Source organism: Cervus elaphus, chromosome 29 (assembly GCF_910594005.1).
Source record: "Cervus elaphus chromosome 29, mCerEla1.1, whole genome shotgun sequence".
NCBI classification, from domain to species: Eukaryota; Metazoa; Chordata; class Mammalia; order Artiodactyla; family Cervidae; genus Cervus; species Cervus elaphus.
In genome coordinates this window covers 19,756,528-19,772,468 of record NC_057843.1, presented here as the reverse complement: position 1 = coordinate 19,772,468, position 15,941 = coordinate 19,756,528, and the positions used below count along the sequence as shown (strand labels likewise).

Here is a 15,941-nt window from a genome sequence, read left to right as displayed (position 1 = left end):
ATTTATCTCATCACAAGCCTATCCTACCCTGTTTCTTAGCAGAGCATCTCACAGAAACAGTGTTTCATCGAATATGATTTGTAAGATGTCACTTATTTATCCAGTCTATCAACAAATGTTTATCTGTCAGTTACTAATAATACAACAGAAGTTAAAACAATAGGAAAAAAGATCCTTACCCTCATGGAAGTTACATTTTGGTGGAGATAGTCCATAAACATAATAACAAAAAATTATAAAGTATATTAGAAGGTAGTAGGAGCTGTGGTGTGAAATAAACCAGAGAGGAGACGGAGAGCACCAGGAGTAGGACTAGAGTTTGAAATAGGTGGTCTTGGAAAAATTTGTGGAGAGAGGAATGTTTGAACAGAGATTTGAATAAGGTGATGGAGAAAACCATGTAGATACTTGGGTACTGGGAGGCACTCCCTGCAGAAGAAAGATCAAGTGTCCTAAGGCTGGAGAGATTTTAAGACTGGCAAAGAGAGCAGGATGGTTAGAGCATGTTAGGGGAAAGGTAGATTTTAGAGATAAAGATGAAGAGGTAATGAGGTCAAGTTATGTAGATAATTGTAAGCTTTTGAGTTTTGTCCTGTGCCATTAGAGGGTTTTCAGACATGGGAGTAGTGTACTATCTGACGTATTTAAGATGGATAACTCTGGATGCTGAACAAAGAATAGATAGTACAGGGTGTGGATAAAAGCAAGGAGACTGCCTAGAAGTTTTTTAAAGTAATGCAGGCAAGAGTTGGTGGTGACTGGAACCAGAGGAGAAACTAGTGATGAATTTGTGAGAAAAGGTTAGATTCTGTGTATATTTTGATAATAGAGAAAATAGCTTTTGCTAATGGATTGGATATAGGACAGGGAGAAGACAGGCGAGAAAAGGAAAGGAAAGTAGAGAAAGGGAGATGAAAAGAGAATAAAGCTATCGCTGGGGCACAGAAGAATAGAGCTGCCCTTGACAGACAGGAGGAGGACTCAGGGCAAAAGGCTCAGGTGGGCATGGGCAGAGGAGATGAGTTTTGAATATGTTGTGTCTGAGATGTGTATTTCACATCCACTTGGGGATATTGATGAGGTAGTTGGGTGTGCCAATCTTGAGTTGAGGGATAGGGTTTAGGCTACAGGTAAACTTTCTGTTTATGTGGAGAAGGAAATGGCAACCCATTCCAGTATTCTTGCCTGGAGAATCCCGTGGATACAGGAGCCTGGTGGGTTACTGTTCATGGGGTCACAAAGAGTCGGACACGACTGAGTGACTAAGCACAAACTTTCTGTATTCAACATTATATTATTCAACTCTGGGTAATTTTGTACCCTGGTAGTGCAGAATAAATCATGCTCTGGTAGTATAAAGGTAAAATACCTTTAGCAATTTTACTTGCTTATCTGCTGCCTTCCACACCATACCGCAGAGAACTGAGGGTTGCATGACACTGAACCATTGATGGGCTGATATATATATATTTGCAATAGGAATCATGGGACATAATCACATGAATATATTCTAAATGAAATGTGCACAACAGTGGTAATAAAGCTTAGTGGACAGAGAGACCTTGATTCAAATCCCAGATCCTCACTAGTGTCATGAACCTCAATTTTCTCATCCAAAATCATAGGTCATATTACCTTCCATATAGATTTATTGTTAGTATTAAATTTTACATATGCTTCTAAGCATAACCGTTCAGCACAAAATAGACACTCCATAAATATAAACAATTATACAACTTTTGACCTGTTTCAAAATAATAAAAATGTAGCAGTAGTAATGCTGTTTGCATTACTAAATAGCATATGTTGGCAGTAGTAACAAATAATGGTGTAAAAATATATCCAGATGCTTCCTTTTTATGACTGGTTACATGTGAGAATGTGTTGAGAATAAAGGACTACTGGTTAGTGGCAAACTTCCAAATAACTGTCAGTATAGTAATCTTTTTTTTTTTTGCTTTTTTAAAATAGATGTACTTATTTATGTAAACTAATTTATTTTAAATAAGTAATGAACACACATGAAATAAATAAAAGTATAGAAAGAAGTAGGGAAAATTAATTCATAATCACCTAACTCTCCTTCTACCCAGTTATCTTTCCTCAAAGCAGCCATTATTGCCAGTACAATCTGTAATCATTTATCATTGCACATGGTTGTGAGTATATCCGATAGTTTCCTGGAAATGTAATTATATCTAAGAGTATATGTGCATTAAAATTGTTGATAAATATTGACAGGTTACTCTCTGTCAATGTTGCACCAATTCACAATTCCACTAACAACATCAGATCTCTTTCTTGATGACTTCATCAACAAAAATACAATTTTTAACCTGATCTTTCTATACTAATTGCCAGTTAAGCTAATATTTCACTTATTTTTATTACCAATTTTTTTTGCTTTGTAATCAGTATATTAAAGAGACATTCATACATATCAAGAATTGCTTAAATTCTGATACCCAGATTTAAGCTTGTGAACATATGACTTTAAACATACAGTTAAAACTATTCATCATAATTTGCTATACTACTGACATTAAATTACCAGTTACTCTGGAGCATAAGTTAAATGGTTTAAAGTAAGTCTATAACATACCTACAAAAACACCTTCCTATCTCATGCATGCAAATTACTTCTCCATGTAAAGGTCTCATCACTCTAACCTCTAAGTTTCCCTGCTCCAGTAGTCACTACTCTAAGGCTTACTGTGGTCCAAAAAGGAGGGGGAAAACAAAAGTAATCAGGACCAATAGCTATATATATTAATAAAAGATGGCACAGGAGAAGGGAATGCAGTTCTACAAGTGCAAGCCCTCAAGAAGCAGCATGTTATGGTAAACCCCTTCTTTAGAAAGGTATCATTTCTATCACTGACACCACAGGCTAAATTAAATTATACAGCATGCCATCTTCAATAACAGTTGAGGCAACAGAATAAATGCAGAAGAATCACAATGAGTCCCACTTAATACAACTATACAGACCAACACTTCTCTACAAATTAAGCTCTTTGACTGCCAGAAATGCAGTTTTAATTTCATAGCTTAACAATTAAGGATCATACACTGAAGTCAATACATATATATGACATTTTGGTCTAAACTATTCCATGTACATAGCTGGAATCAATTACAAAGTATGGCCTAAAAAATGCTAGGGGAAATTTTTTAAAGTAGTTTTTACAAGTATTAAACTTACCTTGCACACTGAAATCATCATATATGCAGAGCAAAATCAGAGCTTTTATATTTGAGTTTATTCTTCATTAAAGCAAAACAACAGCAAGTAGTGAGCATATTATGATTATAGTCCTTCACTCAAACCGCAAATAAAACACCAGCAGTGAGTGTTATTCACGAGCCCTACTAAGAGGTCTGACACTGAACACCTCCCCAAGGATGAGGTTCATCATCCTCATAGGCTTCTCCATTGTAATGGCGCCATCTTTCCTGATCTGGATCGAAGTTCATTAATTCTTCTTGGTCCATTTCATCAGTCTCTTCTACTTCCTTCCTCTCAGGCAGAAGTTTTTCTAGCAAAGAGAATTTATCAGGAGAGAGAAAGCCATTCTCAGGAAAGTTTATCTTAAGTTCAATGACTAGGTGACCCTTTTAATATAACCTATGATAAATTGGCATGCCTTCATTTAGCAAACACTTGATATCTCCCTGCAGGACAATCTGACCTGGATGAGAAGTAATGACTCTGGTTCGGTTGTCAAGAGTAAATATTGCCTTTTGGAAGCCACACAGTGCCTCAACCAGCTGTATGTCCATACACATGAAAAGTTCTTCTCCTCTTGGAGTAAAAACAGCATGATCCTTCTGGTCTAAAGCAATGATAATATCTCCTGGCTCCAGTCCTGGTTCTTGGTCTCTTTCACCATGGAATGTTATCTGCTGGCCATCTTTCATGCATTTGTCAATGTGAACGTCTGTAACTTTCTTTTCTCAAACTATATTCCTTTCGTTGCAGCTTTTACATCTATCCTTAGGACTGATCTGCTCCCCATGGTCCTGGCAATCCATGCAGACGGACTGAATTTGCTAAACCATTCCAGGTCCTATTTGATGAATTTTTATTTGCATTCCAGTACCTTGATAATTGGGACAGCATTCTCCTGTTCCTCTCTTACCACCTCGGCCTTCACATTTGTCACAAATCACATTCTTTGGCAGAGCTAGTTTTCTTGCTGCACCATTATATAAATCTTCTAAGATTACTGTAAGTTGATGAGCAAGGTTTTTACCTCTCCTCGCTTTCTGCATCCTGCCTCCTCCTCCGAAAAACATATCAAAGATGTCCATGTGGGAGTCAAAACTCATGACTGCTCCACCTTCTTTAATTGCCTTTTCTCCTCTTTTACCATATAATTCCCTTTTCTTTGCATCAGAGAGCACTTCGTAAGCTTGAGAAATCTGTTTAAACTTCTCGCCTTCATTTGGATTCTTATCAGGGTGGTACTTCAAGGCCAGGTTCCTGTGAGCCTTTTTCAATTCTTCTTGGGTGGCATTGGGTTTGATCCCCAAAACATCATAGTAAGTGGTTTCTGGTGAGCAGGCCGATGCCGGTGTGGGGGACCGGGAAGGAGCGTGCTGCTGTGTGCAGCTCGGGCAGCCGCCGATCCTCTGCCTCTCACAGAGCGTTCTGGAAAGTTTCACTTTATTACTGTTTTTACAGAAGAATAACTTTAAGGGCAATTTCAAATAAATGGCAACTTATCAGGGAAATCTGAAGTACCAAAGCTACTCTCTTGAAATGAAGGTTGATTATTTGCAGTTATAGAAAGGTCACTGCAACAGTTGCTGGTAATCAACAAAGAGATAAATTTATACAGTTGTTGCTTTCAGACATAAGTTTTTTCTCTTATTGTCTGCTGGGCATATTTGCAAATGCCAAATTGTGCTCAGTCTTTATCGTATCACTAAGAACATTTTAAGATGTCTTATTTCCCATCTATATGTATGGTGAGAGGAAAGGTACATTTCTGGATAAAATAATGATGAATGTAAGTTGATGATTCACATTGATTTAGATAAGCATTTAGTAGATTTAGATGTGACAAATGTGTTTCCTTCTAAATCGAGTATATGAACACATTTTTAACTTAAAAACAAATTTAAGATCATATGAAAGGAGATGGGGTGAGATGTAAGAAATGACATGCAGCGTAAATGCTGCACAAAAGTAATTTTGTTGCTTTGTGGCCCTTGTGGCTTCTCAATGTCAGGTCAGAAGGATTTGTTTCTGTTAGGTCAAGGTTCCCACAGTTCCTCAAAATTTACTTCTTGATATAGTTAGCAGTTTGATTTGGGAGTGAAATTTCAGAGAGAATGTCATTTCTTTGAAAATTTATAAATATCCCTATGCTTCAGTTGCTAATGGGAGTGGAGGCAGGTGGTCTGCCGAGGAACAGATTATCTAGTTTGGGCAGATACTTCCTTAAATGCTGTTAAAAATACCCATGGCAATGCTAGGCCTTATACTTACTAGGTGGTCAATAAATATTTGTCGAATAAATGAAATAATTATATAAAGCGAAAAATGAAGATATATGGAATGCTTTGGGCAAGCTACTTAACTGCTCTGATCTTCAGTTTCATCATGTATAAGATGGAGACAGTATTACTTACCTTATTACAATTGTGAGGATTACATTGTAAAATGCAGGCAAGGTATGCTATACCTTGCCAAGCACATAGTAAAAGTTCTGTAAATATTAACTCTTATGATGATGGTTTTCTTTATAATGAAGGAGAGAATTTCATAAGTTTCATTAGTACTTTCATTCATAGCATAAAGGTGAAATAACATTTTATTGAATAAGTCAGGGCTTTTTAACAAAGATTTTCTTCAAAGAGGACCAAATATTTTCATTTGCTCTGCCATGTGTTGTAGTTAATATTGGTTGCCAAAATGGCACCTGAATATTAAGTCATTTAGTCATCGCTACCACTTTATCTGGGCTTCCCAGATGATGCTAGTGGTAAAGAACCCACCTGCCAATGTAGCAGACGTAAGAGACGCAGGTTCGATCCCTGGGTTGGGAAGAACCCCTGAAGAAGAGAATGGCTATCCACTCCAGTATTCTTGCCTGGAGAATCCCATGGATAGAGGAGTCTGGAGGGCTCTGGCCCATAGAGTAGCAAAGAGTCAGACATGACTGAAAGGACTTAACTCGCAGTACTTTATCTGAATCATTAGTGTTGAAAGAAACTGCACTGTTGAGTGGATCTCATTCAAAACTGACTTGAAGATTATAGGTATCTCACACATGTCAGTGCACTGTTAGATTTCCCCAGTACTTTTTCATGGACGTTGACCGTTTTAACCTAGTTTACCCTTTTAGAAAACTGGGCACATATAAAATAAAATTTGAGCATACTAAGCTAGGTAACTATCTGATTAAAAACTTACTGATAATTAAAAATGGTATATGACAAATATAAAATAAATCTTTTCATAGGGAAGTCTAAATTCTCTATACCTCTAAAATTCTAATCTATTGATACATTTCAGCCCAGCCATGTATTTGAAAGAGAAGGACTATTTCACAGATCAGTTCTTGAATCTCAGCTGGCATAATTAGCTCTTTTCTTTAAAAAATAATTTATTTATTTTTGGCAGCAATAAGTCTTCATTGATACCTGAAAGCTTTCTTTAGCTGTGGCTGTGGGTGGATGGGGGCCTGCTTTGTCATCGTGCTCAGGCTTCTCATCGTGGTGGCTTCTCTCTTTTCTTTTTTTTTTTTTTTTGAGATTTGACATTATTTGTTGGAAGAAAAGGAAAGAAAAACAGCAGGAAATAAGAATCATCTTACATTTGATTTTTATACTTTCCAAGATAAATTTAAACAGAAATTTATTTAATGCATTAAATGTTTTAATTATTTGGTTATTTATGTATTTAATATTTTAATTGAAGTGTAATTGGCTTACAATAGTATATTAGTTTGAGGTTGTGGCACAGTAGTTTGATATTGTATCATTACAAAATGACCACTACGGTAACTTTGGTGACCCTCTGTCACCATACATAGCTATTACAATGCATGGCAGCTTCTCTTGTTGTAGAGCATGGGCTCTAGAATACGGGCTCAGTAGTTGTGGCACATGGGCTTAGTCGCCCCGTGGCATGTGTGATCTTCCAGGACCATGGATTGAAATTGTGTCCCCTGCATTGGCAGGTGGATTCTTAACCACTGGATCACTAGGGAAGCCAATGATTAGCTCTTATATTCAAGACCTTATATCTCATATAGTTAATGATGGTTGTTTCCAAAATAAAATGATAACTCAAAGATGAGAGTCTGACAAACGTTTCTGGTCAGCCAAGATATTAGAAAAATAAAAGCAATGTGGTATGTTCTCCATAAATTTAAATTTAGTTTTTATAAAAATTTGAGATGTTCTATCTTGTTTTTGATGTTAGATATCCACTATAAAAGGTAATGGTGATAATAGATAACAGCAATTACTATATATCAGCCAAAATATGTTGATTATTCCATGTATGGCCTGTAGCATTTTCTTTTTCTTTCTTAGCTGGGTATAGAGTGAGTTCTAATCTCTCTTAGGGTTACACTTCCCATTCAGCTAATGACCATCCCTCCTCTATGGTATGATATTCTATTAGAACCATACTGCATTTATATTTCTATATTATTATTTGAATTCCACTAAATCCACTATTCCTTCCATGACTATTGAGTTCTCTCTTTATCCTTCTGTCTCTTTGTATATATGAGTATATATATACTCACACACACACACACATGCACACACAATGTGTATAGGTAGTGTATCACTAGTGTGATGTATAATCACTGGGTATTTGATAACTACTGCCTAGCACTATATCTAATTTGACATTTTTCTTCATTTAAACTCTTTTGACTATCACCTTTTTACTTTTCTATTTCCTGCAACCTTGTTCAAATAAAACAGAGAAATTGGTTTACAAATATAAAGTTGAAGGGAACTTAGAAAGCGAAGAACAAAAATGTGTCAAAGGATTAATCTCAAAAATATACAAGCAACTCCTGCAGCTCAATTCCAGAAAAATAAATGACCCAATCAAAAAATGGGCCAAAGAACTAAACAGACATTTCTCCAAAGAAGACATACAGATGGCTAACGAACACATGAAAAGATGCTCAACATCACTCATTATTAGAGAAATGCAAATCAAAACCACAATGAGGTACCATTACACGCCAGTCAGGATGGCTGCTATCCAAAAGTCTACAAGCAATAAATGCTGGAGAGGGTGTGGAGAAAAGGGAACCCTCTTACACTGTTGGTGGGAATGCAAACTAGTACAGCCACTATGGAAAACAGTGTGGAGATTTCTTAAAAAACTGGAAATAGAACTGCCATATGACCCAGCAATCCCACTTCTGGGCATACACACTGAGGAAACCAGATCTGAAAGAGACACGTGTACCCCAGTGTTCATCACAGCACTGTTTATAATAGCCAGGACATGGAAGCAACCTAGATGCCCATCAGCAGATGAATGGATAAGGAAGCTGTGGTACATATACACCATGGAATATTACTCAGCCATTAAAAAGAATTCATTTGAATCAGTCCTAATGAGATGGACGAAACTGGAGCCCATTATACAGAGTGAAGTAAGCCAGAAAGATAAAGAACATTACAGCATACTAACACATATATATGGAATTTAGAAAGATGGTAACGAAAAAAAAAAAAAAAAAAAAAAAAAAAAAAAAGAAAGATGGTAACGATAACCCTATATGCAAAACAGAAAAAGAGACACAGATGTACAGAACAGACTTTTGGACTCTGTGGGAGAAGGCGAGGGTGGGATGTTTCGAGAGAACAGCATCAAAACATGTATATTATCTAGGGTGAAACAGATCACCAGCCCAGGTGGGATGCATGAGACAAGTGCTCGGGCCTGGTGCACTGGGAAGACCCAGAGGAATCGGGTGGAGAGGGAGGTGGGAGGGGGGATCGGGATGGGGAATAAGTGTAAATCTATGGCTGATTCATATCAATGTATGACAAAACCCACTGAAATGTTGTGAAGTAATTAGCCTCCAACTAATAAAAAAAAAAAAAAATTTTACATAGTAAAAAAAAAAAAAAATGTCACCATCAGAATTTCAACAGTATGTTCTTTATTCACCTAGAAATAAAACAAAAGAATAAAAGGCACCTAAATTAAAAATATAACTTAACTGAACCCTGCAAAAGTACTATAGAGTCTGAATTATTTTTCTTAAGAAAAATGAGCCCTTCACATCATTGAGCTCCAGATTTGGGGAAAGGTTCTAGCCCACTACTTTTCGGCACTTGAATCCGCTTAAAGGGAATTGTCTGCTGTGCTTGATGGTTTGGCAGATTTCGGAAGCTGCTGGATGTTCTGGGCTCAATGGAGTAGAACACCAGAGGCTAAAACTGATTCATGATCCAGTTAGGGGAGAAGAAAAAAATTTTTACCTGGGAGAGTTATCTTTTCCGGTAACATTTTGTCCTGGGTTGTGGTTTGGAATAATTTCACTACATTCCAAAGTAGAAATATTTTCCCCATGCTTTCAGTATAGTGGTTGATGCCTTTGGGTGAAAAGCTAGTGCTGTCCATAAACTTAATTTTTTACTTAGCTTCACAATTAATTTTTTTGTTGTTGTTTAGTATTCTTATTTAAAATAGTTTGAAATAAGACTTACAAGTTTAGAAAAATCTGTTTTCTTTCCAAATTATAAACTAAAAGTGAATTCAGGAAATCTACAAAAATGCCTTTGGCTTTCATAGACTACAAGAGTTCAGAAAATGCTTTTATACAGATAATCTTATTTGATGGATGGTGGTTCCATAAAAGAGATGTAAGAGGTAACTTGTCTACACTGACTCAACTCTTAAGTGTTCCAAGATGTACTCTCTGATTCCAAGTTTGGAATCTTTCTATGAGAACTGACTGCCTCTAATATTCTTTATTTTTTCTCTCATCTAAAATATTTTTCTATTTTATCTACTCATTCTAACTTGATGATCCAGTTGAAAAAATTATAAGGACGTGATATCTCCTTGATTATTTGCTGTATACGTTGAAGCTTTTTCATATATTCATCATCTTAGATATTCATTATCTTTCACCATTTTAATTCCTTTTCTGTGTTTGCAGAAAAATCATGGTTTATGAAAGTCACTGAGAGATAATTATCTGCCTATAATTGATAGTAACTGCTCAGAATTTTCCAGGGACTATGTGGATTATGGCTGGTCATCACATTAGAATCTGTCTCATGGGGTTCCATCGTACTATTTAAAAAACTGTGAGGAATAGTAGGAAATAACTAAGAATTTCAACCTAAAGTGACCTGAGAGGCTTACTCTGGATCCTGTGTGATATTTTTCACTTTTAATATGAAGACTGGGATTTGTGATTTAAATTTTATTTTGTGAAGAACTTTCAGCTGAAAACTTGAGCTTTATTTTGTCTAATTTTTATTTCTGTGTTTTCTCCCATTTTATTATTAGAGAATTAAAATAGCTAAGATGCAAAGAATCACTTCCCCCAGAAAACCTTTTTGATGAATTTAATTCATCTGTCCTTGTTCACCAGTTTACATGATCATGCATTATCTTTTGTTTTCTAATTAACGTTTATATTTGGTGCATCTTCACTCTACATCCAGTTCTCCATCCTCCGAAATAAGATACGATCTCTACTTTGTTTCCCTGATACTTACTGTGACAACATTACGGAATTCTTGTCCTGCAAAGAATGGGGGTAGAAAAAATTTTAAATGTATCAGATGTACCACAGGACCATGCAATATAGGAGAACACTGTATCAGAGGTATATGAAATTCTCAGATATCCCCCAAATTTCCTTAGCTTAGAGATTCTATTTGTGCCCAATCAGAATTTATAAAAGTTTATTTTATTGTAAATGTAATGGACATATGGAAGAATGCATAAAATAAATAATATGGGTGCAAAAATTATATCCATATCACTACCACCTAGGTTAAGAAACAGAACATTGCAAGAATCCCAGAAAAATCTTTGTATTATCTATCCCAACTTTGCTGACATTTATGCTATCTACTTCCTAACTTTCCTTTAAATTTCATACCAATCATACAGTCTGTAGTGGTTGCTGTTTGTTCTCTACCCTACCTCTCACATTTCCTTTAGCAGATCCTGTGAGTTTTGCATGGCAAGAATTCACAGCTGCCCACTTATTTGGAGAACTGCCCTGGGCCAAATGGGAACTGCTACCTGGGAAACTGTTTCTTCTCTGTGCAGCCCCGGTACCGACTGACTGGCGGTATTTCCCCAAGGGCAATCCTGGAACTCAGGGTTCTAATTGTGTGATGCTCTGGGATGTCACTTTGGGACTGACTGATGCTACTTTCTAGCTGAGACCTTGTTCTTGTAGGCTTCTTTCCCCTGCCTTATCCTGCTTCCTTTGTTCCCCTTCTCCTGACAGCACTTGTCCAATAAATGAATCCTTGAATAAGAATCTCCGTCTCAAGCTCTGAGGCTAGCTAGCTGGAGGTAGGACACCTCCAGTATTAGTTTCCTGTTGTCGTATACTATATTACAACAGACTCTGTGTCTTAAAACAACATTCATATTTGATCTCATGGTTTCTGGAAGTCAAGAACTTCCAGGTGTGGCTTAACCAGGTCCTTTGCAAGGCTCCCGTCAAGATGTTGGCTGAAGTGGGGGCCTCATCTGAAAGTTTGACTCCACAAAGATCTGCTTCCAAGCTTACTTGGGTTGTGACGAAATTCACGTCCTTCCAGTAGGAATGAGAGCTTCATCTTATTGCTGTCAGCTAGGAACACTTGCAAGAATTCAACTGTAAATCCTTGCTGCATGGGGCCCCCAGCATGGCAACCTGCTTCATCAAAACCTGAGAGGAAAAGAGAGACTGTAGAAGGACAGACATTAGTCTTATGTAACATAATCATATATACATAATTGAGTACATCTCATCGCTTTTGCTGTATCCTTTTGGTTAATAGAGAGTCACAAGTTCAGCCTAAATTCCAGAGGTGGGGAATCACACAAGAGTGGGAATCTCTGGAGCTGTGACTTATGGGGGCTACCTTAGGAGTCTGCCTGCCACACATTCCCCCCTAGGCAATTTAGACTATTTTTGCCTGTTCTTGAATTTATGTATTCAGGGTTGCACAGTGTATATTTGTTGTGTCTATTTTTTTTCCCCCTTTTCTGTTTATATGCATACCCACTTTTCTCAAATCACTAACTGTATTTTTAAGATTTATCTGCATTTTGCATGTGGTTGTGGTTTACTCATTTTTATTTCTATGTAATATTGCATTTAACTAAAACCAATAAGTTATTTTTTCATTCTAGTATTGTTAGACATGTTGTTGAATTGAATTGTTTCCATTTTGTTTTTTGCTATAGCAAATTATGCAATTATGAAAATAATAGTGCATGTTTCCTGATGCATGTAATCTCACTTCTCTGTGAAACTGTGCTTCCCAAACTTTAGCACACTTCAGAACTATTCAGTGACCTTGTTAAAACCCAGATTCTGGGACCCAACCATAGAGTTTCTGTTTCAGAGGGTCTTGATGGAGATTTGAATCCTATCATTTCCCCCAGATGATGCTGATACTGCCAATCTGGGGTCCATGCTTGAGGAAGTACAGCTGTAGAATACATTCTTAGGTGTAGAATTGCTAGGTCAAGAGTATTGGTGTTTGTTAATACATATTTTTGGTGAATTTAACATTTTTTATTGGTTCAGACCATCTCCCTAATCATTTTTCTTGCCTTAAGGTTTGTTTTCTTTCCTTCATACATTGAACTCGCACTGGTCATCTATTTTACATATGGTACTATGTATGTCTCAGTGCTATTCTCTCAAATCATCCCATCCTTGCCTTCTCCCACTGAGTCCAAAAGTCTGTTCTTTATGTCTGTGTCTCCTTTGCTTCTCTTCATGTAGGACTGTCGGTACCATCTTTCTAAATTCCATATATATGCATTAATATACAGTATTTGTCTTTCTCTGATTTATTTCAGTCTGTATGATAGGTTCCAGGTTCATCCTTTAATATTACTATAGTTGCATTTGAGCTTTGGAAGGAATTTGTTTGATTGATTGAGTTTTCAAAAATCATTTTACATTCAAGAATTTGTAAATGTCAACTTCAAATGTATATATTATAAAGGGCTAGGATTAGTTATTATTTTTTAAAAATTGGTATAGCAGTCAGTGCTTTCAAACCTAAGTGTGCAGTTAGTTTACATTTAATGAAATTACCAAAATATTTGGTTTTAAATTGATATTATTCTTATGTGATTAGTAATTGTTTTGCCTGTTCTGTATTCTCATTTTTTCTTTGTTGTTACACACACACACACAAATATTTAAGAGCTTAGAAGTTATAAATTTTTAACTGCCAAAGTTTGAAGTGCTTCCATTTATGCACCAATAATTTATCAAGGATTAATAATTATCTTTACCTGAAAAAAAGATAATTATCTTTATCTTTCAGAAAATGAAGATTGTAGCACACTTTAATATTCAATTATTTCTTCCCAATTTATATGTTATTATTTTATATATTTTAATTATTTTTCTATATATTAAGTCCCACAAGACACTTTTAATTGTATTTTCTATAATCAATGTTCATTTAAATTTACCACATATATACCATTTTCCTTGCTCATCACACCTTCCTGCATTTCTGAGGTTAGATCTCCATGAATGTAGTGAGAATGGTTACTTTATTGTCTGTACCTGCCGATGCCAGCATCTGGATTCCCAGTTGTATCTTTTGGTTTTCTGTTGTTCCTCCTGATCTGACTCATTTTGTCTTATGTGTCTCATCCTCTTTCTTTGCTGCTGCTGCTGCTAAGTCAGTTCAGTAGTGTCCAACTCTGTGCGACCCTGTAGACGGCAGCCCACCAGCCTCCCCTATCCCTTTGTCGGGCATTATATTCAAAAGTTACTTTTAGACATAATTTGAGGCCTAAAATAGCATTTGTTTTCCAGAGAGGATAGAATGGTCAGGGCCACGGCAAAAACAATGTTCCCTTGAAAGGATTGAGGGACTATTTACAAACTGTTGTGGCCTAGAAAACTAACAAAGGATGTTGAGTCGCCTAGTCTGAGTTTGCAGGGACACAGGCTGGTCCAGTGGAGGGAGGCCAACTGAGGGCCTTCGCTTGTAGGTGGAGGCAGCCATTGCCAGAACTGCAGCCCCAAAGCAGGAATGGGGTGTGGAAGGCAGTGTCCTCATGTCTCTGTCCTCCCACCCTCTGATCTTCTGCCCCTATTTCCCTTTGTCCAAAACCAATTAGAAGCCAAAGGACAAGGAAGTCTGGACAGTGCAGTTTGTTAATGGTCAGTGATACTGCAAAGAGCAGGGAAGATAAAGGTAGAAAGTAGCTCTGGAGAACAAATGTGGATGGCAATTAGAGAGGATGTATTTTCCTCTTCTCTTAGGCTCCTTGCTGGGGCCAAGGCTTCAGTTTTTTTCTGGAATATGAGAAATATAGTCGTCACTTACTGTCAGGGTGGAGAACCTCCAGACCTCAACCCAGAGGAATGAGGACTCACCCAGATCTCCTGTCTTGGTGGGTACTATATGCTGCTCAGTTAGTCCACTCAAAGCCAAGTTCTGCCTTTCAGCTTCTGTCAGTCAATATGTAAAATCTCCAGCACAGAATCAAGGCTCATCTCTAATGTTCTTTGACTTCCTCCTGACAATGACCCACTCCCTTTAATGTTTTTTTCTAGAAATTTTGGAGGGAGATAGGGGCAACCTAACTACCTTGTTTGTCTTCAGTAAGAGGGTTGGACAGGGTTTCGCAAACTATGGCCCATGGGACGAATCCTGCCCAGTGCTTGTTTTGTAAATGAAGTTTTACTGGGAAAAAACCCCCTAGCTATTATTAACATATTGCTGATGGCTGCTTTCACTCTGCAAGTCAGAGTTGAATAATTGTGATAGAGACAGTCCATGCCGTGATGAGTCGTGTCCGACTCTTTGTGACCCCAGGCCAGGGTCCTCTGTCCATAGGATTTTCCTGGTAAGAATAATGCCAGGAAAATCCTATGGACGGAATACTGAAGTGGGTGCCATTTCCTCTTCCAGGGGATCTTCCCAACCCAAGGACCGAACCCAGGTCTGCTACATTGCCAGTGGATGCTTTACCGCTGAGTCACTGGGGAAGCCCATTTGGGGCCTTCAGAACCTTAACACTTATATTTAGCTTTTTACAGAAAACCTTGGTTGAATTCTGCTAGACATGCCCACCATTTTCAGAAACCAACCATCCTTCCCACAAAAATATGTAAAAAATATATAACTCACAGTGTGAAGCATCTTCATACATACCATCTAATTAAATTTTAGTGGCAAAATGGAGTTGAGAGCTTCTTTTCCTTATTTTCACAGATCTATCTAATGATGGTGATATTAATGAGATGTTCAGTACTTGCAGTTAATTGGAAGGGAAATAAGTGGAAAGAAGTGGTCCAGATTATTGGAAAAAGCTAATCAAACTGCCACTGATAGAGATAAATAGAAAACTGTAACTTTAAAGTAATTAAAATCTGATTAAGAGATTTAATTAAATGTGCACATACATAAATATAGACTTATAATCATTTAAATCACACTTTGATAATTTCTAGCACCTACTGTGTGGCTGATAATGTGCTAAATTTTAAGTGTGTACTATCCTGATTAAGTTCCAATTGCTAAATCTCTGTAGAGTTAATTATAATTCTTCTCATTTTACAGATGGGAAGACTGAGTTCCAGAAAACTTAAGCTAAGTTGATTATGATTTCAAGCTTGCAGGTAAAGGGATTTGGATCCACTTTAAGAGTAACCTGGAGAAGGAAATGGCAACCCACTCCAGTACTCTTGCCTGGAAAATTTCATGGATGGAGGAGCCTG

The 15,941-nt window shown here is 37.0% G+C and overlaps 1 pseudogene; it reads right to left on the bottom strand.

Moving 5' to 3' along the window:
* Positions 1–3,372: 3,372 nt before the first annotated feature.
* LOC122685778 lies at positions 3,373–14,220 on the bottom strand (annotated as a pseudogene).
* Between the last annotated feature and the right edge of the window lie 1,721 nt (positions 14,221–15,941).